This window comes from Lygodium microphyllum, unplaced genomic scaffold, assembly GCF_053477565.2.
Source record: "Lygodium microphyllum isolate KBCC unplaced genomic scaffold, Lygodium_microphyllum_v1.1.10 scaffold_51, whole genome shotgun sequence".
Lineage (NCBI taxonomy): Eukaryota > Viridiplantae > Streptophyta > Polypodiopsida > Schizaeales > Lygodiaceae > Lygodium > Lygodium microphyllum.
The window spans coordinates 412,575-437,034 of NW_028229534.1; positions in this window are offsets into that span (position 1 = coordinate 412,575).

Here is a 24,460-nt window from a genome sequence, read left to right on the forward strand (position 1 = left end):
GGAGAATTATGGTGATGGTGTTGTTGGTTGGATAGTTGATGATGATTTAGAAGAAGAAGAAACCTCTTATATCCTTTACAAGTTTGTTGTGATTTCCAGTTTGATGAGAAGTGTTAATGTATAAAGGGTTTTCCTTTCATTGTATTTTTTATATCAGATACAGGTTATAAGTTGGGGTCGTGGTTGGATGGACTGTTTTTGAAGATTTATTGAAGATCAAAGTTGAGCTTTTGAATGAACTTGTATTCCCTTTTTCCTGGGTCGCGAGGACGCTTCCTTATTAAGTGTGGGGATATGTTGAGTGTTGAAATGACCTATTTTTTGGCTGATTTTTGTTGTTTTTGAGAGCTGAATGGTTGATTTTATGAGATGATTGATTGGTTTGGAAGTGGTTTGAGAGTGTTTTGGATAGGTTGGAATGGTTTTATTAAGCTCATGATATTTATTACTAGAGATGTGAAGTTCTGTTGATGATCTGATATGTTCTGTTTGGTCCTGATAGCTTCTGTTGAGCTTCTGTTTTGTTCTGTTTTCTCTCTGTAAGGAAGGATGGAGTATTGATTGATAGGGTTTGAGATTGTTTGAAAGATTATTGAGTGATTTTTGATGGTTTGGAATGGTTTTGGTATGAGTTATGTGGTTCTGATGCTTTCTGTTGACCTTCTGTAACTTTCTATTGAGCTTCTGGTGAGTTTCTATAGACCTTCTGTATGCTTCTGTATGTGTTCTGTTGGATGAGAGTGTAGCTTGGGAAAGTTTTCTAGCCTTGGAAAGAGGTGAATACAAGTGTAAAAGAGCTAAAAGAAGTCAAAGAAGTAGTTGTTGAAGACTCAAGTAAAGACTGGAGTGAAGTGACAATGGTGAGCTATGAAAAGACACTGTAGTAGCTCTGGTGCCTTTTCATATCAGACATACCTCTTGGGAGGTGCATCCACGACCTAAGAAGGATTATTGAGGGCTATTATTGAGTGATTGTAGTGAGGATATGATGTACTATTGATGGAGAGAGAGAGAGAGAGAGAGTCAGAGATAGACAATTCTATCAAAACAGTGTGATTGTATGTGAGAGAAAGAGAGAGAGAATTATGAAGACATTGAAGATGAATACTATGTGATGTATTTCCATTCAAAGATGGTGTATTCCTTTTCTTTCTTTGTTATATTGATGGATTTTATGAAGATGTTGAAGAATATGGTTGATTCTATCAAATCCGTGGGAGATCTACATGATGCTGCATGAAGATTTGATGTGCCTAGTGTTCTTTTCTTCATTGTGATCATATAAAACCTAATAAAAAAGCTTGTTGATGTTACAAGATAGATTTTCTTGCAAGAGAATTCCTTTTTCCTTGGTGTTCCTCTTGGGGCTCCAAACGGATCCAAACACGGTTGTGGATGAGATGGAGTATTTTGGGAACTTGCAAAGTATTGTTACAGTGGATTACCGTAGCTTCTCCATGATAGTATTCGATGTGCAATGGTTCAAAGTGGTACTTGGAGGAGCTAGAGCAACAGTTCGATGAGGTCCATCTGGATTTCTCGAAATAAATTCCGAAAAAAAATGGACGGATTTGTGCGACACCTTTGTGTTGCCGGCCCATTGTGAACAGGTGCATGGACTCATTTGCTTGCTAATTATATTACGACATGGTTTATGTCACAATGGTTTGAACTCTCTTGTACGTGTTTGTGAACATGTAATTTTCTATCCAAACCCCCGACAACCTCGATGGTGGTATGTTATACCTTCAACTCCACGAAGTGCGAGAGTATATGATCAAAGAGATGTTCCGATCATAGATGAAGATAATATGCAAATAGAGGGGTCGATATTGCAAGGGGTGGAGGCTGTCGAAAGCTTGGAGCCAGCATTAGCTAACAATGGTGGAAATACAGGAGTCCAAGAATTCTTTGAGAACGAGGCATACTCATTCTTTTGTGGTGACATGTCTATCGACCTTCCAGTGTATGCGGAGTTGTGTCAGGAGATTAACATGGGACCATAGGATACTTCATACTTGGAGCATCCACTTACTCAATTCATTGACCAATCGCTTATAAGGGTACATAAGATATGTATTTTAAGCGATATTTTTTTTAAATGATTTATATTATTGTGCTTTGTATGATTTAAATTGATTATTCTAACATTATTTTTTGTCTGTGTAGGTGATATTTTTAGGATGAGTCGAGGGATGAGCGATGAGGAGTTACAGGACATCTTCGCACGCATGTCTCCAGACCAGATTGCCAGATTCAAAGAGATGGCAGACCAGGAGATGTCTCGGTCTTCGTCAGGGCGCTCTGCTAAATCTGCTTCAGCGCGATCGGATGCTTCGGCTTCGAGCAGACGATCTCGACGCTCACGACTTGGGCCAGAGGGAGGGAGTGCATCGGGATCAGGGGGATGCTGCAGAGATACAGAGGTAGTGAGCCCGCGGTCGACACGGGATACAGGTGCGACTCCTCGCTCTCGTGGCTCAGGTGGATGTTGTGGAGACACGGACGCGGTGTCTCCGTCTCCTTGTTCAGCTGGAGTTGCATCACCTCTAGGATTTGCCACACCTGTGGAGACGTCTACTCTAGTTACTCCGGCTTTTGCGCAGCCGTCAGCAGGTGGTACCCTTGTGGGTGCCACTCCGAGAGAGATTACCCTCGTCGGTACACCGGATGCACAGGGGTCTCCTGGATATGCCCAGGAGCGTGGACGCAGATAGGAGAGGACCCATCTTAGGCAGACTTCTGGGGGTTATGGATATCTAGTCAATAGTAGGTCAGGAGCCATCATCATGAATGATGAGGGGAGGAGGGCGATGGCTCGCATGAGAGAGTTGTGCCAACAAGTTTTTCGGCACAACGTCTTGGATCATTGGAAGAACATACCGGAGGGGAGCAAGGACTACATAATAGCAGCCTTGCACGAGGAGTTTCTGGTGCCAACCGCAGTAGATAGATTCTAGGCTGGATGATGGATTGCATGCATGCATACATATCACATAGACGATCCGACGCACGCAAGGCAATCAAGAGTGGGGCTGCAAAGCCCGAGTGGTTAGATGCAGACGACTGGCGCTGACTGAGGGAGGAGGCTACATATTCTCCAAGACATTGGATTCAGCAGCGTGAGGTGGCGAGGGCACGACTCGAGGCCAGAGTGGTCCATCATCTTGGGAGTGGCGGCCACAGGACATATTTGGAGGGAGTGTTTGTAAGTTTTTCTTTTGTTTTGCTTGTTTATTTTTTTGAAATATTCTTTGTACTGACAATCATGTTTCTAACAGTTAGCAATTTCTTTTCTTTGTAGCACTCCATTACAAATCGCGATCCGATTGGCCTTGAGACTTGATATGCAAAGAGGCACGATCTCAGGGTATTGATCGACCGATTGTATAGACGCGGCGGCCTTGTAAGTCACTCATATTTCTTGTCTGTAGTTACCATGAGATATTTGAATGCATTATTGTATGGTGGACTGATGTGTTGTTTCTTTTTCTACAGAGTCCGTTCGATGCTCCTTTGTGGCGGGATGAGCTTTCGGGGGACGAGGATGCGTAGCTCGCCCTTGGATCCCTGGAGCTCACAGACCTTTATTTTTGAGTCACCTGATCTATGTAGACATTTTCTATGTATTAGTGATATCCTGTCATGATTGTACCAATCGCTTTTTATGTGATCATGTATTTATTTCATGTATCAAATTTATGATTTCAGTATACATTGTTTTTGTTTGCAAGCGCATTGTACACAGTAGTGCAGAAACTATTTTATATGGCTCTCACAAATTTTTTTTTTCCTTGTTACCGTCGCTATTAGCGTCGCAAATTTTACTGCTCGCGTCACTATTAGCATCGTTATGCACATCGCAAACCATCGCTATAAGATCGGTATCGGCATCGCAAAATGCGATGCTGATAGCGACACCAATACCGACGCTTATAGCGATGGTTTGTGACGTGCATAACAACGCCAATAGCGACGCTGATAGTGACGCCAATATCGACTGTTCTATGGCATCGCTAGTACTGACGCTTTTTGCAATGACGGGGGCAAATTTTGTTGTTTGCATTTTCGTCGCTTTAAACGTCGGTATAAGGCCTATATCTTGTAGTGTATTGGTGAGGGAACATGGTATCTCCTGGATCTCGCTGATAAAGAGAGGAGTCTTGTGCAAATGTGTTTATATGTAAAAGTAGTGCATCGAGGGGCCAATCCCCAAGATGTAGGAGAGTTGCATTGGGGCCATGGCAATCACCTAATGGGGTGCCTCCTATGTCTGTGATACGTGGTACTTATTGCCAATATGTGTGGAATACCCCTTTGAGGGGTTTTGGGGAAGGTGCCGTTGGACTCTTATCTAGCTACAAATGCAATATTAGATGTATCTAGTGTGCATTTAGTTATTACAGATGCTCTAGGCCTGCGAGGCCGTGTGGTGGTGGAGGTGTTTGTTGTGTGCATGAGGCTCGGCAAGTGCCATAGCCAGTGCCGGCCCATTTTAGGTCCCATCACAATGTTTAGAAAACAACTACAATGCGTACATGTTTGATACCATGTTATGCTCAATGAACGTGTGGATGACCATTGTGCTCAAGCATTTTATCATTACAAAAAAACTAGTTGAACTGCAAAAACAACCCTTTAATGCTTTTTCGACTAATCATACGTGCGGCATTGCTAGAGACTAGCACCGAATTTCTTTGTGCTACTAGTCTCCTTAACTCAAATGATAGTCTGTCCTATATGGTGTGCATGACCAAATAAATCAGAATTTGAATCATTTCCAACAACTAACCACTTTCACAAACCCTCTTCCCTCCTACCGTTTAGGTTTTGCATTCGTTGGGTAGGTGTACAGTTTGTTTTTATGTAAATTTCCATATAAAATCGATTAAAACATACTATAACATAGAAACAAGGCTTGACTGAGGCTCGTGACTGAGGCTTGATCCTCATGCTCTAACCTTGGTATATGCTCACGAACATTAAATGTATTTTTTCCTAATTTTTAAGATGCAAAACCTAATATTTCACTTATTTTTCCTATTTTTTCCATTTATTTGTTCATACAAATGTGATATTTTCTTATTTATGTGTCTTGACTGATCATATTGACTAAGCATTGACTTTTCTTAGTTTTTTATCTCGTACGAACTTCATTTTCCAACCCGAAACGGAAGAAATTCTCATTTTTCTTCATTTATGGCGCATTTCAGGTTTTAAATTATTAATGACGACTATGTACGGCTATGGGTTTCGCATTTTTCCATATACATTCCCCAAACATACTTAAAACATGATTTATACAAATTGTCTTTCCATGCGCATATCGTTAAATCCATCAAACATCAAAACTATGTAATTTTCTTTGTAAAAATTTAGGCATAATATCACTTACTTGTGTGTTGCATGTTTTTATGAAACGATTTCGGGTAGCCAATGGACCCATCATTTGTGCCCCGACCGCATTGGGAATTGCCTCTCATCCTCCCTTTGACCCCCTCCCACACTTCGACTTTCTGACCTTTGATTTAACTTCCAAAAATTTTTGCTTGCCCCAACTCGGGCTCTTGCACTACTGACCACTTGCTTTGACTCTATCCGGTGTCTCAAAATTTTATGAAAAATCCGTAGTGCTATTTGAAACCACTTTAAAATGCTGTCTTTCACAGCTCGTAAAAATTGCCAAATCTATCTTTGCTGGTTCTGAACGAAGTCAAATTCCGCCTTAAATTTGCTCTTCTCCGCAACTTTCCTACACTTTATTGGGCTTTAAATTACACTCTCAATCAACAAGCCACATAATCCCATGGTGTCCCACATACTCTTTCTACAGCTTGGGTGGTGAACCACTAATGAACCCATGCTACAAAAACAAAAACACACAATATTGAATGTTAGATGAAATAGATAGAAAATTCTTGTGATATTCATGAGAAGTTGGGAAAAATGGATGCAATTAGACCTTTACTAATTACAATAAACACACTCACTATAGTGATTTGTCTTTCAAGATGGACAAAAACTATAGATCAGCTACATATGTTACAAAGAAAGATGTCAAAAATGTCATTTATGAGGACACATGTGGTAAATTTGGAGTACCCCACAATATTTTATCTAATACAGGGTGTATTTTTCAAGCAAGCTTGGTAGATTTTGTTTATCAGAGAATGAAGTCATAGATATAGCACTCCCTATTATCCTCAATGCAATGGCATGAATGAATTGTTAAATGGAGAGCTTATAGCCATCTTGATGGAAATGACTGTAGACAATAATAATTTTTAGGATCTAGAGTTTCCAAATGCTTTATGGGCTTGAAATGGCATACCAATGAAGAGTGATACTAAGTTCCTAGTATTTAGATTGGCATTTGGAAAGGAGGCTCTTCTCCCCAATTATTCATTCATCGAAGCTACTAATGAAGATGTGTGATGAAACTAGGGATGCATATTAAGAGAGATTTTGGCAATCATAGGAGATGTAGTTGATAGGATTCTAGCCTTAGAACAATATGCAAAAGTGCAAGAAAACAATAAGAATATGAACAAGGGATAAAGGAAAAGAGGCAAAGAGAAGCAATTTGGTGTGATGAGATAAAGCATCAAATTGGATCGTGCTTTCCAAAAGAAGCTCCAATTGAATTGGGATGGTTAGTTCAAAGTTGTGACGAAATATGTTGATGGTACCTACTAGTTCATAGATTTGGAAGGAGAATTCTATAAGAGAAGAGTACATAGATAGAAATTGAAGTATGAATCTTGAATTGTAATGATGGTGAAAGACACTTACACAAGGGAAGAAACTATAGAGATGTTTTTTTTGGACAAGAAGGTTCTTTTGCTATCCTACTAAGGCTTTTTGCCCAATGAACATGATTTCTCTATTGGATTGTAAGGGTGGACAACTATGTGAGGCTTTCTCTTGAACGCCCAAAATAGATTGACTATGGGATGGTGTCACATAGATAGACTTTGACAATAAATTAAAGAAATGGTTTTGTGTCTTTTGAAAAAATAGATATTGGAATGCTTTAATAGCTAGGTCTTTTTTGCTTTGATAGGAGAGTTCTAGAGATTTCTCCCATCACTAGCAAAGTTTTTTGTCGATTTGCAAATAGCTATACAACAAATTCTAGGTTTTTGGCTTGTTGCAAGGATGATGTTCATGCACAAAGGCTGGAGCTTAAAATCGTGGCAACAAAGTAAGTATATCATCATGGAGTTATTTATGATAGCAAGGTATGTCAAAGATCATGCATGTGCCAGTTAATTTTGACTATATGGAGTTGGTGACTTGGTGTTAACTCTTTTTTACTGATATACTAGCTTGATGACCTAGGGTGAGAACTATGGTGTGTAGCTTGTTTGAAGAAGAGCATGGTTTCATGGAAAGGGTCTTGGGGGGCCTACACATATAGTGAGTTGGTGGTTTGGTGATGTGCCATAGCCACCCCATATTTCACATGGATGGAGACATGAAAAGAAAGTTGGTGGAGAAGTAGCTTATGGTGCTTTTTAGAGAAGAAATCAAGATGGTGGTACTATAAAAAACAATGATGATGACCTAACTTGGCAAAAAAAAAAGGTGATGATTATGTCAAGAAGTTAAATGAATGTAAATTTGGATGGTGTAGGGGAAAAAAAGGACATGAAGGTGAGAAGAGAAGGTGATACTTTGTGAATGCTAACCATAGCCTTATTGATGTGAGAAACTAGAAGAAATGTAGCAAAAAGTTTAGTGAAAGCTAAAGAAAGCAAGGTTTTTCTAGCACCACACTGAGGAGTCCATGTAGAGCTCATAGCAATTACAAGTGGGGGGAGATAGCAAAGGAAAATAAATGCTTCTGGAGGCATTGGACATAGCCATGAAGAAGAGTGAGAGAGTGTGTAGCTAAGATGGTAGTGGCGTATTTGGAGAAACGCCAAGTTTCTATGTTGGTGTTCAAAGGAAAAAAGGTTGGAAGTAGTGGAGTTGAAGAATGGTCTATGTGCTTGTAGTAGAGGTGTGGTAACTATAAGAGTTCTTATGGAGGTGTAGAGGTAGTTCATGGAGTTGATTCCTGCAATTGAAGTCTCTTAGAGTTGAGACCTCCCTAAAGGAAATCTGAATGTTTCTACTTACTTACCTTCCTTAGAGTTCATAGGAATATAATTATGATGCTCAATGTGTGAGGCTTGGATTGAAATACTAATTTTCTTGGACGAAGGTTGCTAGGATGGAGGTGCTATTATGTCATGAATGGAGATTTGCTTTGAGTTCACTATGTGTCAAGAGAAGATTTTGCCAAAGAGTTATCTTCTCATAGTTCAAGACTTCCATTCCATCATAGAATAAAATGTATGATGGACATGCCTTATGTAATGTGTTTCAAAGATCATTGCCATAAAGGCTATGATGTTGTGCTCGACATTGAGCTACAAGAGACTATGTATGAATATTTATATAGATGAGCAATGGCCTTTGTATCATTGTTATTTTGGTTTGAGAGGTGTGGTGTTTTCCAATGAGGAATTTTTATTGCATACGTGGGACTTGAGTGGTGTTCTATATCATTTATTCCCTTTCTAGTGTAGCAAAAGAGTGACGCTAAAAATAAAATAGAAAAAGCACTATCCAAGTCCCTAGCACATGTAAGAACTCTCAATTCATTCAAGATCATAATGTACTAGAAGTTAAATAAATACTAGAACAAAGGTTTGTGCTCATATAAAAGGTATATGTAGTCTACTTATAGTTCAATGCAAGGTATAATATCATAGCCTTTAGACCATGATTAGTAGTACAAAATATATAAGTGTGTGTCCATCGTTCACTTCTTCTCAATGAAACTGATCTCAGCAAGTTTGATAGAATTTCTTTTTAATGATAACTCGTCTTCAAGCATGGTAAACACAAATCAAAATTAAACTTTAGACATAATTGCATCTTTATTCGCATTATCCTCATCGAAGAAAATAAAACTCTTTGCCCAAGGCTCACACAAAAAATATTACCATCACAATATATTGTAACTTCAAAGCAAGTGGGCAAGTAGAAACTCTTGGACAACCCTTCCGGGAGGCTCCAACTCTAAAATATTGCAACATGCAAGGACAACTCCCAGCTCCAAGAGTTGCTTTGACACTCTACCCAAAAAAAAACTAAGGATTTATATAACACAATGAAGACACCTCAACAAGAATTTTAAGAAATAATAGGTATAATCATGTAGACATTGAATCAATACAAAACCAAGTGGACCTCTTGTAGCTAATAAAGCAGGAGAGATTATCATAAAATTTTATGGACCATGACTTAATAGACAAAGTATATAAGAATGTATCTAGTTTGTACAAATTATTTGCTTAAGGACTTGGCCCATAGCTTCCATTGGTCATTATATAAATAGAAAATCATCCCAAGAATCAAAATTTGACTAATATGTGAGTCATAACTATCATACTCTTAAAACAAAAAATCTAAGAAATGCCAAACTTGAGAGCAAGATTGCATATGAGAGGGAGGGATCAAAAGATATCAAGAAGATATATCAATTATATTGCCAATATTTATGACCAAAGCATTAGAGAGGGGGGTTTGACATCACCCTATTAGAGTATTTCATTGAATATGCAAGATTGGTTAACCATGGGACTTTCATGGAGTGCATTAAGAACCCAATGAACCATGGGGGTATCCTAAAGGGATTAATAAACACCAAGAACTATAAAGACCAATATGTTCTCCTTTCATGACATGATTGCCCCTTCATATTCATAATCATCATTTACAAAGACACAACTATCTACTCAAGGCTCACATATGAGCAACATTAGCATCCTTAGAAGTATCAAGCAAGAATCCATCAACACCACACAAAGGATCCATGAACATACACTCATTCAGAAACACTCATGAGGAGACTCACTAACTCCACACTTGTAGTAACTACCCAACCTTCAAAACACAAACTTAGACCCTTGGGTAGTAGCACTTCTATCTCTTAATCTCCACAAAATCTTATTTTTCTTCTGACTTAGCTTCATGTACTTTGTTGTTGATCAACTCCCACTCTTGCAATAGGTACATTCGCATATCTCTTAACATTGTCATCTTCAATCCTCTCTCCTTGGCTATCCAAAAACAACACTACATGCATCACTATAAAGTGAATATATAGGTAGCTATATCCCTCTAAAAGAATGACTTTATTCTTCTCTATATATCCCTTGAATAGGACTTCTTCTCATCTTTACTTTCCATCTATCCCCCTAAGACAACAATTCATAGGCCTTCATCTTTACTTTCCATCTATCCCCGTAAGACAACAATTCATAGGCCTTATATGGGCCTACTATGATAGTGTCATGACAATCGATTATGATTACCTTAGGGCTTCCAAATAGTGCCTATCATGATCTCCTTTATCCAACTATTATATTGATCATCATAATGTTTTTTAATTGCCAATAATAGCTAGCATGATATTCCCATGTCCTTAAAAGCAAGCCGCTATCTTGTACCCCATGAGCTCCCAAACCAAATTATGCATGTTAACATATTTTTTTCACAACTAGGGTAATGTCATCCTCCTCTCCTTTTTATCAAATTGGAGGGTCTAATATCACATAATAATGAGGTAAAATACATATATAATCCTTATAAATAACCTTACACCACTAGTGTGAGGTGCCTCTTGTGATAAACCCAGAGTAGTCCTTTAGCTATGAATCAAAATCTATATCCATGCACAACAACACTTAGTCTCCTTATGGAAAATGTTAGACTTAGTTTGACATAGCAATTCCAAATCTACTTCACAAGGAAGTATGGATGGGTTACCCCTAGCAATCTACCTAAGAAAGATCACTTTGTAATCAATCAAAGACAAGAGTACGGTTAATAATGTGCTTGGTTCAAAGAGAGTAAGAGAGGGGGAGAGTGTAGCTCAATCCCTCAATCCATAAGATAAGATCTTAACTTTAGCCCCTAATGTTATGGAATTGTCTATCCCATGGTATTTTTCTAGAATTTATATTATTTGTATTAATATAGATTTTATATATTTTCCACATGGTCCATTGGAAATTCCAAGTCGGTCTTGAAGGCTGGGAACTCCTCTTCAGTAATCCCATACTCTTTCTCAGCATTCTTTGCCTTATGAAAATAAAGAGAAAGGGCATCCCCTGTTTCAATAAACTTGTCATCCGTAATTTCGGTGTCAAGTTTAAGTAACTCTTCTTTCGATTCATTTTCGATGTCAGCAATGCCATTTGCAACATCAAAAGCCTTTGCAATGATTGCTAAATAATAATCCTCCTTAAGATTGAAGAGCCTTTGGATGTCTGATAGCAGTATGTATTCCTTTCTTTGATAGGGAAGGTTGGAAGTAAAGCAACATTATAAAAATAAGAGTCACACACAAGATCTACATTTGCATGGTTTTCTTCAATAATGGTCTCAGCTTTGAATTGGGCAACATCTAGTTTGCAAGCAATATATGCTTCTTGCTCAGGGTCCAAACATTCATCCTTGTCATTTGCTACCTTGTCCAAAAGGCAGAAGATGGAACATTTTGGACCCTCTAGTTGTTGTTCATCAGATTTAACAGGATATTTAACAAGAGTATACACAATGAATGCAACCGGTTTTGACATTAGCTTGCATTTTCTAGAATGAGCAGAACAAAACAAATCTAAGGTACAAAACCTATCAAGAGAATGAGGTGTACACTTTCTTGAAAACAAAGCCTTCTCCGAAGGTGAGCTCCCAATAGGTATGTGAACATATTCCTCTGCATCCTTTTCAACTACCGAAATGCAAGTCTTTCAAACTCAGCAAACTCCTCCAGGAAAAACTTCTTGCATGAGTTCAATCCATGGTAAATATCCTAGTCTCAGGGTTAGCCTTTCTGATGGAGAAACCTTTGTGATCTGAGACAATCTAGGAACCCTTAATGGTGACTTGCCTTTGATTGGAGACTTCCTAGGCATTCCTACACTTATTGCTAAACAAGGGGAGGAAGCAGTGGGAACTTCAAGGGAGAAGACAGACAACCAGAAGCGCTTGACCCTGATTCGATGCATGTTTACAAGCAAAATTCTCAAAGAGTTGAAAATTGGACGTGATGACTTTCTTTTACACATAGAGAAGTAATGTTTTTGGATATGTTGGCTAGTAATGGAAAGGCTTTTGCATTTTCGCCACATGAAATAAGGCTACATGGATCTCGATATAGTTTCTCATATCATTACTTTCACTATTTTGCATGTACAATGGAACTTGAGGCCAATTCCAAAGCCAAAGGCTCACTTGTTTAAATTGATTAATATATTCAATGAAAAGATAAAGATAGTGATTTTGAAGCCTTCCTCAACTCCTTACTCTAACAAGTGGTTCACAATGCAAAAGTAAATGGTACATTGAGATTCATTCAATGTATGCAAAAGTAAATGGAGCTATTTCAGTACCATTGGAGCAAAATGTGAAGTTGAGTGCCGACTTTGGGGATGAGATAGAAGACCCTACTATACTCAGGAGGATAGTAAGAAGTTTGATTTACATGACTATAACAAGGCCAGACTTGAGCTATGCTATTGGTCTTGTCAGTCAGTTTATGCAGATGCCTAGAAATCCTCATTTGGATGCAGTTAGACGTATATTGAGATATGTAAAGTCCACTTTACATTATGGAATTTTTTATGAAGTAGGTAAAGATGTACATGTCTTTGGATACACAGATGCAGATTGGGCTGGTAGCATGTCAAACAAAAGATCTACTAGTGGATTCATGTTTTCCTGTGGTAGTGCAGCATATATATGGAGCAACAAAAAGCAACCTACAATTTCTTTATCGAGTATAGAGGCTGAGTATAGAGGTGTTGCTATGGAAGCGTGTGAGGTGGTATGGCTGCAAAAGTTATTAGGTGATTTGGATGTGCAGGGAGATGGTCCAGTTGTCATTCATTGTGACAACATGAGTAGCATATAGCAAGCTAGAAATCCAATGTTCCATGCTAGGACAAAACACATTGAGGTGCACTACCACTTTATGAGAGAGAAGGTACTTGCAGGAGAGATTGACTTGGTATATGTCAGCACACGAGATCAGATAGCTAACATTTTCACAAAGGCATTGGGTGCAGAGAAACTTCAAAATTTCTGAAGCTTACTTGGAGTTGCAGAGATAGAGTTGAGCTTGAGGGGGAGTGTTGAGATGGAAAGCTCAACAGATGTGGACATTGATGATGGACTGCCTGGCTAGATGAGTCCGCACATCTCCACTTAGCATGTTGGTGGTCATTACGACACTCACATGGCCACGGACTTATTACTTATTATATTTAGTTTGTTACACCTACTTACAACTGGCAAAGACATAGCACCAGTCGATTAGTGTAGTCGGTTATGCACTGTTTGACTTAGAAGGCCACTTTCCTTTACGTTGTATCTTATCTATACTTTGTGTAAATTGTATAGTGTGTGGAAGAAAACGTTTTGGCCTCCATCTCTCTTCTTCTGTTCTTGAGTGAGCTTCCTCTTGTGTATACAGTGTGTGTTTGATGCAACAGCTCAAGCAAAGTCCCCCACCACACGATTCTTGACATCTCCCTTTGCACCGTATCTGATGTTTTAAGTTTCTGATCAAGGTTTAAGGTTTTTGATCTATGTTTAAGGTTTTTGATTTATGTTTTAAGTTTTTTATTTGTGTTTAAGGTTTTCAAATTGGGTTTAAATGTTCTAACTTGTCTCATTTTCCAGCAGGTTGTCATGGCTAGGACAAAGCAGGCTGCAAGAAAGGTATATATAGACAACAAAGATAGTGAGGAAGAGACAAGGCCATCAGTGGTTCCTCAATCTTTCCCTCCTAAGATCCCTTCTACCCCTGGTTTCCCTCAATCTCCTGGCATGCAATTTAAGCAATCTAGTGCAGAGAGAATGTCTTCTCTTGTGCATAGTAAGCTTCATTATGTACAGTCCTCCCATACAACTGCCAAGTTTCCAACCTCCCCTAGAGTCCCTATTCAACAAATAGAGCAACCTGGACCCTCTTATGCCCATGGAGAAGAGCCTTCCAAGTCCAAGAGAAAGAGAAAGTCTAGATTTTATTATGTTTAGAAATGTTTTAGTGAGATAAGGAAGGTACTAAGAGTGTGATTCCAAAGACATCATTTATCAGAGTTCTCAAAGAAATTTCTTATAGATTATCAAGGGTGTCCACTGAAGTTGGAATGCAAAAGAAATGGCAGCTTGCAGCCATTCTTTGCCTTCAGGAGGCTGCTAAAGACTTTATTATTGATTTTATGAACGATTCTTACATTGCTATTGCTCATGCTCATAGAGTGACTTTGATGAACAAAGACTTTAGTATGGTCAGTAGAATCAACATGTATAGGTTCAACAAGGTATTGAGGCCCTTGCCCACTACTGATAAAAAAGTTTTTGAGATTCTTAACATTCCTCCAAAATTGTCTAGGAGAGCAAAAGGGCCAGTGATCAAGGAGGTGACATATTTATACCCAACAAAGATTGCATCCCAATAAGTGTCAGAGGATGAAGTTTGCAAGAGGAAAATCATTGGCCTTGTCAATTTGAAGAGAATGGGGGAGGTATACGAGAAAATGGTTGTGAATGTCTCTTGCGCTTCTTCAAAAGAGGACTATCTAAGTATTCCCCCCTGAGGACAAATCCATACTTGTTAAGAAAGATATTCAATTGTCAGATTCCGTAGTCTTTTGTTGCATAAGGTAAGGCATTTTGACTCAAAATTTATACTATATGGAATGATGGTGTTGTTCATTGAAAATGACAATCCTTTGTTTTTTCTATTGGTTTTAGGGTGTTGATTGCTTCTCTCAACCAAGAAATCTCTAAAACTATATTTATTGTTGATACATTGTTATTAGTGGGATTGTTTTTAAGATCTCATTCAAATATAGAAATATTTTTCAAAATGTTTGATCCAATCACAAACTACAATATTTTTTTCCTTATGTCGAAAGGTATGCAATTTTGCAAAGGGCTTAATGTATACTTCTTTATAGTATGCATTTCTTACTAACATTTCACTTTGCAGAGGACATTGGAGCCTAATATATATTGATAGTCTCACTAGAGAAATTATCATTATGAACTCTCTCAGTGGTATCCATGGCCAAGCAAAAATGTGCGTTGAATAAAATAATGCTCACTTTTTGGTTTATTGTTTATTTTATTTGATTTTCTTTTTTAGTAACATGTTTCCATTTACAGTGCTAGCAGGCTAGTGGTTACCTTTTTGGACACCACATATGAGGATATTGCTAATCCTCAAAAACCATATAGCTTTCTCCAACAAGAAGTGCCCTTGCAAAATGATGTGCATTCTTGTGGATGGAGAGTGATTTCAAATGTTTGTAGGACAATAGATTCAAAGATTCTCAAGATAGATGGGGTTAATGTAAGTATCTTTCACATTGATTTTTGAACAACATGTCTTTGAGTTTTCACAGCTATTGCATTATCATCAAATTTTATAATCATTACATTTATTCATTTTAACTCCCTACAAGTATGAACTATCGCTGCCCTAACAACTTCTAAATTTTTAAGACACATGTTGAGTACAATTTTCAACTTATTACAAGTTTTCTTGCAATGCCAAGATTACCCCGATTCATACACATGGTGAATAACAGAGAGATATATTGAGTTTATTTTGGATAGGGTAATCACGCCAGTCAACCTTGACTCCCCTCCACTAAAATCCTCAACTAAGAGTATGGGTAAGGTGAAGAGCAAGTCATCTGGAAAGACAAGTAAGGTAAACTCCAAAAAGATAGAAATGCCAACACTTTCTCATCCATCTCCTCATCAGCTTGAAGAGAAGAGGCCCCTATAAGGAAAAGCCACTATAAGGGGATTAGATATCTTTGTAGGAAGTGATGAAGAAGTTACAAAGCTAAAAGAAGACAAATAGATGCAAATGAAGCAAGATCCTTGTATATTTACACTTTAATTTTGAAACGCTTGATTCAATGAAAATATTTTTCTCAAATGTAAATGTCATCAATGTTTTCATATTTATGGCTCAAAGCTTACATTTGTGGAAGGCGAGCAACTCATACAAGAGAAAGAGCATTCAACTCTTTTCCCAACTCTTTTACCATTTACTTTGAACTTATATTCAGGGGATGTACAATCTAGCATCTCCAAGGTGTCCCTTATATCTTTAAGACTCCAATTAGAAGTGATATTTACCTCCTTTTCTATAACTTGCACCTTAAGTTTGAAGGTCATGCAATCTGTATTAGAATCCAAGGAAATCCAGATGCCTAGTTTAAGTTTGTATCTCCTATAATCAAAGTCCAAAGCAAGAGTTTGTCATGCTATATTATAACGCAGAGACAAGGATTGGGAGCATACAATACACCTCATGGTGTCGCCCTTATGGTCAACCTCTCTAGATTTCCAAAGCCTTCCTACAATGTTATCTAGTTCTGCTTTTGCAAAATTTCTACTTAGCCAAGATACTTTTGTTCTTTGTAAGTTTGCTATTTTGAAGTAGGCCACAAATATATGTAAGGGGATAAACCATGATAGGTGTATTCTTCTTGAGATCCTTCCATCTGTCATAGACTTTTGAATATATTGACATATTTTCAATTAAAAACTATGTATCATTGCCTTATCAGGAACCTTCAAAATTAGAGATGAGAGACTTGGCAATGGCAAATCCTTGATATGTCCATATGTACCCTCTTTGGACGGAACCACATACTGTGCATAATATATAGAAATTCGTCTTGCACTAAAAGAACCGACGGTCTCATCAGCATAGATAACGTCAACAAACACCTTATGAATCGCATTGAAAGTTCCACTCAAACTCTCCACAGGTTGCCATTCAGTACTTGTTGACATAAATATATCTACAAGCAAGAATTCGATATTAATACTTGCTTAAATGAAAAAAAAAATCACATATGTTATCAACTTAAGACTTACAATGTGTCTGTTGCTTGCAAACATGTTCATTAGGAGACAAGTGCATATCCTTGGCCATATAAACATGTTGCACTTTGACTAACCACCATTCATGCGTAATTTTGAAAGAAATGATATGCGCCATCTAGTGATGTTTTATATCCTCTCTTTTTCTTCTTTTCACCTTGTGAGAGCCTTTGGACGAGGGCAACATGGTAACCCAATTGTTTATGCAAAAGGTTTTGGGCTCCTAATTTCCATCTACTCCTTGGCTATAGACAATGTAAGAGTTTATTAAATAAGAAGGGTGCCTTTTGGATGCCATACTTAGATTGAATTTGCAAAGAAAAGTGCTCACTGAGAAAGGAAAATGAGCAAAGAAAGAAGCTCATTGAGAAAGGCGAATGAACTAAAAAGGAATACTAAGAAGACTAATGAAAATATATTGGGGGAGCCAAAAGCTCCCGACTTTCAAAAAAGTCATTATTAACTTCACAACATCTTTATCATGTCCTTTGTCAGATTTTATAAGTAAATAAGGACTTCAAGACTACCAAAACATGTCAGACTTTGGAGATTTTGGCTAAAAGAGAGGAGAGAATCACAAAATGGACTCTACTATCTCCAAAAAGGAGGAGACAAGAATACCATATTCTTGCACACATGGCAAACTCTCTTTGGCCCTTTCCTTAATCTCGTGATTAACAAAAGTGCATTTTTTGAAGTGTTTTTGGCCCTAATGTGGCTCTAGAAAGCATATGTATCACTTGGTTATCATTTCTTGCAATATTGTGCAATCTATCACAACATGGCAATGCCAAGACTAGAACAACTCATAATCATCCCAACAGAGGTAAACATTCTATTTCCATAATCATTGGTGCTCTAATAAAATACTCCTTATCGCAGTCCTTACAATTCTCTCTTGATCTATGGATATCTTTTATACTTTTCATTTAGCATTTTTTCCCCCAAATTTGACTGCATACCTACTTTCTTCATTGTAATCCTATTCAATTATCCAACCAATATCAATAGGGCTTATTTCTATAGTGATGATAATGGGTCTTTGACCTATACAATTAGCTTTCCTCAAAGTAGATACAATTTTCAATAGTTTCTTCAATTCCTCATAGCCTTTGTGTGTATGCAACTTCTGCCTTATGGATCACACATATCCTAATAACTAGAACCACATTTAATCCAAATATCAATTTTTGCACTGAAAGAATCAAATGCACCTCTTCTACCCTAGTTAGACTCTTTTCACTGTCAGCAATGTGGTCGGTTACAAATCTTCTACATCCCTATTCATTTACTTCTTTATAGTTTACCTTTTTTGCACATGCTTTTATCCGCATGTCATCAGAAAAGGCATGGTAAGATAAGGTATATAATCCTGCAATACTTTGTTCATTGCATTCATTATGTGTGCAAGAGAATTTATTGTTCCATATGGTAAAGTACACATCTCGCTAATCTCAATGGTTTCTTCGTGGTCAAGTGGACATTTGCATTAATCCCAACAGTTCTTCATGGTAGTAAGATCCTTGCTTTCATTCCTTAAGATTGGCTAATATGAAGCCAACTTAATCATCTCATCACTATCTAGAGGCAAAGGCAATGAATTGGTTTCACTTTCTTATCCACATCTTTATACTTCATATCCACTTTTGTTTCACTCTTGTTATCTAAGAAAAAATATTTATGTTTCACAAACTTTGTTATCACTTGGTATATATTCAAAGAACATACTTGTATCATGTTATTTTCAGCTTCTAACTTACATTCTAGCATAGCTAAAAGTTCAACCATTGTATTTGCATAATATAACCCATCATGCATCCCGATTATGTATTCTTAAGCTTCTAACAAACCATTTTCTTTCATATCTTTCTATGGTCTAAATGTACTATCCTTCATCCCTTTTCATGGTCTCAACCCTGTAAATTCTACTTCACTATTCAAGATGTGCTCTTTCAATATCTTTTTCCAATCAGTTGCAGTTTCTATACCCAACTATAGCTTATATCTTAGTTGTTTTCCCGTTGACTTTGCATGATACTCATTTTTCTCTTTTAAACCATTCTCCATAGCATGCTCTAGTATAGGCCTAGTAGGAGGAAGAGGTGGTTCCAAATCAGATCTACCACTATCTTAGTAGCCCTTCTAGATGTTCTAGGATTTTCATAATCTTGTTTTCTCTTTTCTTCCACAAAAACTTCTATATTTTAGGATTTAGAGAGATAAGCATACACATAGAAGGAATCTACCAGAGCATCCCAGTGTGTCTTTTCTAGAATACTCTTTCTTGCCTCATTCAAACTTGCTCTAGGAATTTTACTCTTTTTTGCTATATGCATTGCATTTGTTCAAATATCTCCTTTTTTCCAAGCATAGATGTAAAATCATTGTCTTTTTCAATTTTCATTACATGATATGGATTCTTTACAACCATATCATTAACTAACTAATTATCCCAAAAAAGCCCAATTTTTTAACATAGACCTTCAAATACTTTGATATGTTCTTGACATCAAATAGTTTCACTTGATTTTCCACAACATGTAATGCTTTTATCACAATTGATTCAAGCTCAGCAGTAGCTTGTTGCTATTATTATAACTCCAGTTATTGTTGCTCTTGCTATTATTGTTGTTGCAAATATATGTTAAGGTTTGAAGCAATTACCTTATGGCATTTGATTGCATTGGACTATCTCCCATCTTGCAGATCTCTTCCTTTGACCTTTCATGTCACATTCACAAATATGTCAATGGATTTTCCATATATAGCCAAAAGTGATAGAGACTCAAGTAAGAAGAGATCAAGACATTACAACAAATAGGGCATATACCAAATATTTTTCTAACATAAATACAAGTGAAAACTTGATACAAATGTTGGCTGCACCATTGGAATAATAATTAGTATAAGCTATGAACAAAGTGCACCAATAAACATGTCAAAATATGTGTCAAAAGTGATTTTCGGAACAAGCAATAACATGTGTGCATTTATCAATGCCCATTTGGGGTAGATACCAACATATATTCCAATGATTGTAGGTTTTGTACACCAAAGCATATACCAACAATTGCAGAAAAATATTGCCAATGCTTTACCGACTTGTGCAAATAAAAAAATTGAGGGAGATCCCTACTATCCATATTTACTATCCTATTAGACATGGATCCCTATTGAAACTTGTATAAAACCCCAAGTATGAATAGCTATGATATAACACTTAAATGTGTAACACAAGAAATACACTATAATATATGTGAAAGCAATTAAAAAAATACAACAATGCTCTCAACAAGCATAATCAAAATGATACAAGGACAAAAAGCCACAAAAATATGTCCCCATAAAGTTATAACTCCTCCTAATAGTGGAACCGATCTTTTATTGGAAATTTCATCCTCTTTCAATCCCTCAACGGCCTAATGCTATAAGAAAAGTCAAACATAGATCATAACAACCCTAGAATAAAGCATAAATTGTGAGCATTCTAATACATAATAAATGGCTACCCCTCCTCCCCACAATTATCAATGTCGAGACCTAAAATAGGCCCTGACACTGGCTATAGGCACTAGTCAGGCCTCTATACCATTCACAAGACAACCCCACATGGCCTCGTGACTAGGAGCGTTCAAGGGACACACTACTCTAATCACTGCTATAGATATTGCGTATGTAGTGGAACGTAGTCCAACGATTGCCCTTCCTTACTCCTCAGAGGGAGATCCCATATATCTTGGTATAATATACCACGTAACACAAACATAGGAGGCAATTACTTGGCTGAATGCCGTGGCCCCACTGCAACTCTCCTACACTGAGAGGATTGGCCCCTCGATGCGTTGCTCTAATATAAGGCACATATTAAAAATCTTTACTCTTATATATTTTGAACGATCCAAGAGATTTGATATTTCCTTAGCAAGCTTGCCCCAAAAACCGTTCATCTACCCTACAGCTTGGGTTTCCTTACAAACTCCATATAGGTCAATGTTTAGAAAACAATTGCAATGCATACAATTTTGATACCATGTTATGCTCAATGCAAGTGTGGATGACCATTGTGCTCAAGCATTTTATCATTAGACACCAGCTAGGTGAAGTACAAAAACAACCATTCAATGCTTTTCCAACTAATCGTATGTGCGGCATTGCTAGTGATGCCAGGAGGCATATTCCACGGTGGATTCTGTGCCACGCTGGATTCCATGAGGTTTTGCGGTGGATTCCGTAATATTTTATTACCGGGGCTCATACACAAAGTCGATTCTTTGTGCAAAAAGTCGATGGGGACGCCTATCCTTTTCGGGCGTTTTGTTAATTTAATGTGTAAGTGGGTGATTCCATAGCGGGTGATTCCGTAAAATACATATTTAAATTAATAAACGTTTATGAGTTTAGATTGCGCACTCGTAATAAATTAAGGTTAGGATTGATTTCTAACCAATTTATTTTTGTAGCTGAAGACTATTAGGTATTCACTTTTGTCAGTTTAATTGTATTATTTTTCTAACAATTGTGAATGCTTCAGTTGATGTGTAGAGCAAGCAGCGGTGGCGGTGGGAAGCATTGGAGGATAGCGTGTATTCAAACTATCATCAATTTTTGATGGGTGCATATCTTAGGCATGGCGCCTATATTTTGTTGCACTTATTTATTAAAGTGCTTGATATTTATCTATTATTTTTGTATGCGCATGGGTGCACGATTTAAATATTTGTATTGGACATTGTATTTGGGTATTACGTGACTTCTGGGGCGCCCAATATCTTTAATTCTTTAGTGGCACAAAAGCAAATACAAAAGCTAAAGCATGCTATTTTGTAAATTGGGCTATTATTTGAGCTTGAAGATGAATAATATATAAAATACATGCTTTGTGGAGCGCTCACACGAGGCATGGGGGGAGATTATACCCAATTGGTCTCTTATTCATGTCGTGCAAGCTTTCTTCATTGGTTTTTGTGTAAAAAGTAGAGTTCTTTTGTTCTTGGGGACCTTGACCTCACTATGCGCACATAGTGCGACCGATCTGTGCACCAGTGGTATCAGAGCAAAGCTGAGATCGAGAGCTTCCAATCGCTTACCATCTCGCGCGAAGGCGGAGCTCCTGGAATGATTGAGTTCTAGAGTCAGTCTCGTGGCAAACGGTCGATACCAGCGTGTTCCTGGCAGTCAAGAACCCCCTTCTGTACCCTTTGATCGTGAAGGACCTCTCTCAATAGGTAAAGGGACCGGCGGCAAAGCTTCTTCATCAAGTCGTGGAATAACAGATAAGAAATCCTCCATAGCTCAAAGCTTTCAAAAGCTTTAAGAATAAGCTTATTAAGCTTTACAATAAGCTTATTAAGCTTTATAATAAGCTTATTAAAAAAGCTTAATTAAACAAATTTTAGCACCTGCAATGGCAGTAGCAACTACCCGCCGTCGACGCTGGCAAAGACGTCCTCTTGTCCACGAAAATCAAGCTTAGTCCCTTAAGCTTTAAACTCTAAATCCTCCAAGTTCCCCAAGTCACAAAGGTCATTAAAGACTTCTTCAACAACTACCTTAGAGGCAGTTCATACTCAATAGCATACGAATCACTTTACTACTCTCAAGAAGTCCCTGTTCACACTTGCAGTCTTGCTGAACCAGTTTCAGTAAAAACAGAAGTTCACACGCAGACTATACGCAGTTTATACGCAGTCTATACGCAACACTATTCTGTTGGAAGACAGTTGTGACAACGAATTTCGCAATTGTAAAGGAGAAATACTATAAAAGCCAAACAAACATACACAAGCCCTTGTACTCTTGTTGACCTTATTTCTCTCGCTAACAAGGTTTCAAGAGTGTGAGGTCTTTTGGAAATTTGCAGGATGACTAATCAAAACATGGACGATCTTATGGCTGAAGGTGATTATCCCTAACCAACAACGAAGCAAAATTTGGATTTGATTATGATGCAGCTACAAGAGGAACGAAGAGCCCGACAAGCTTTGCAAGTTCAATTGGCCAATTTGCAACGATCTACCACCGACCAAGATGGATCGCAACCTGAAGATATTAGTACGATGTACCATCGATGCAACACTTGAAGCCCAATCCATTTGCAAGAAACAAAGATAAGTAAAAGAAACTTCAAATTTCGTTCTTTCAATGGATCACGCGATGGAAAGACTGTACTTGCTTTTATCAGTCAATTTGACGACTATTTCCATGAAGAAACATATGTTGACAAAGACAAAATTTAATGTGTCACTAACCATTTAGTTGACTGAGCATCCTTATGGTGGACTGTGGTTTGCAAAAGCGTTGATTGTCCCACTACTGGGCAGACTTTCCAAAAGAAATTTTTGGAGAATTTCCTTCCTCCTCAATTCCACGAAAAAGCCATTAAGCAATGGGATCTTCTACAACAAAGGGATTGCGAACCTATTTCACAATACACTGAACGTTTCTGGAATGCTCTACTCCAACTATGAATGCTCGAAGATGTACCTGAAGAACTCATAAACACAAGTTTATGTCTAGCCTACTTGGACATTTCTATGCGGAAGTCAATATGTTCAAACCAACAACTCTTGAAGATGCAATTTCCTTGGCCCATGACACTGAAGACAAAATTCATGGACGAGACAAGTGACCATAACAATTTCCAACTAATGGTAACTATGGTTCCAAACAATTCAATTCAAATTTTTGAAGATTCAATCAAAGTCGTTTTCTTCCATCTTCATTCCATAAATCTTGGACATGACCACCTGCTTTGCCATCTAACATAAATCCAAACCCTAAGCCATCCCCATAGTCAAATCCCAACATTCCTAAACTTTCTGTCATTACCAATAATGTATCTAAAGCAAAACCCATAGTTTGTTACAAATGCCATTAACTTGGACATCTAGCAGCCAATTGCCAATCCAAAAAGCCATTTGTCCATATCAATTATCTGGGAGCAATAGAAGATGAAAAACGTGAAGAAATGCCGGACTTTACGGAAGATGATGATGACATTGGGCACCACCTCTGATACTTTGCCATGTATGCCAACTCCCCATTCTTTGTTAACAATGAAATGTTTTGTGCATGGTAAAGAAAAGACTATTTTACATGATAATGGGAGCACACATGACTTTATTTCTGCAAAATTAGTCAAAGAATTGAATTTACACACTGTTTCTACACATTATCGCATCAAGGCTGCATTCCTAGGTACGAGATATAATGAAACACAAGAGGTGCATAATTTAGAAATTAAAATTGGTGATTATACTGAGCAAAGAAATTTCTTAGTTGTACCTTTGCAGTCTAGTGACATTATCTTAAGAATGCCTTGGTGTCATTAATACAATCCTGACATAGATTATTCTATGCATTCAATTAAAATTTATTTTCAAGGAAAACAAATCACACTGCATGGTATGCACGCTTCTAATAATTTTCCACTGCTTACTCATACTCAGGCTAAACGTGCATTACGTAAAAGTAGCAAATCCTATTT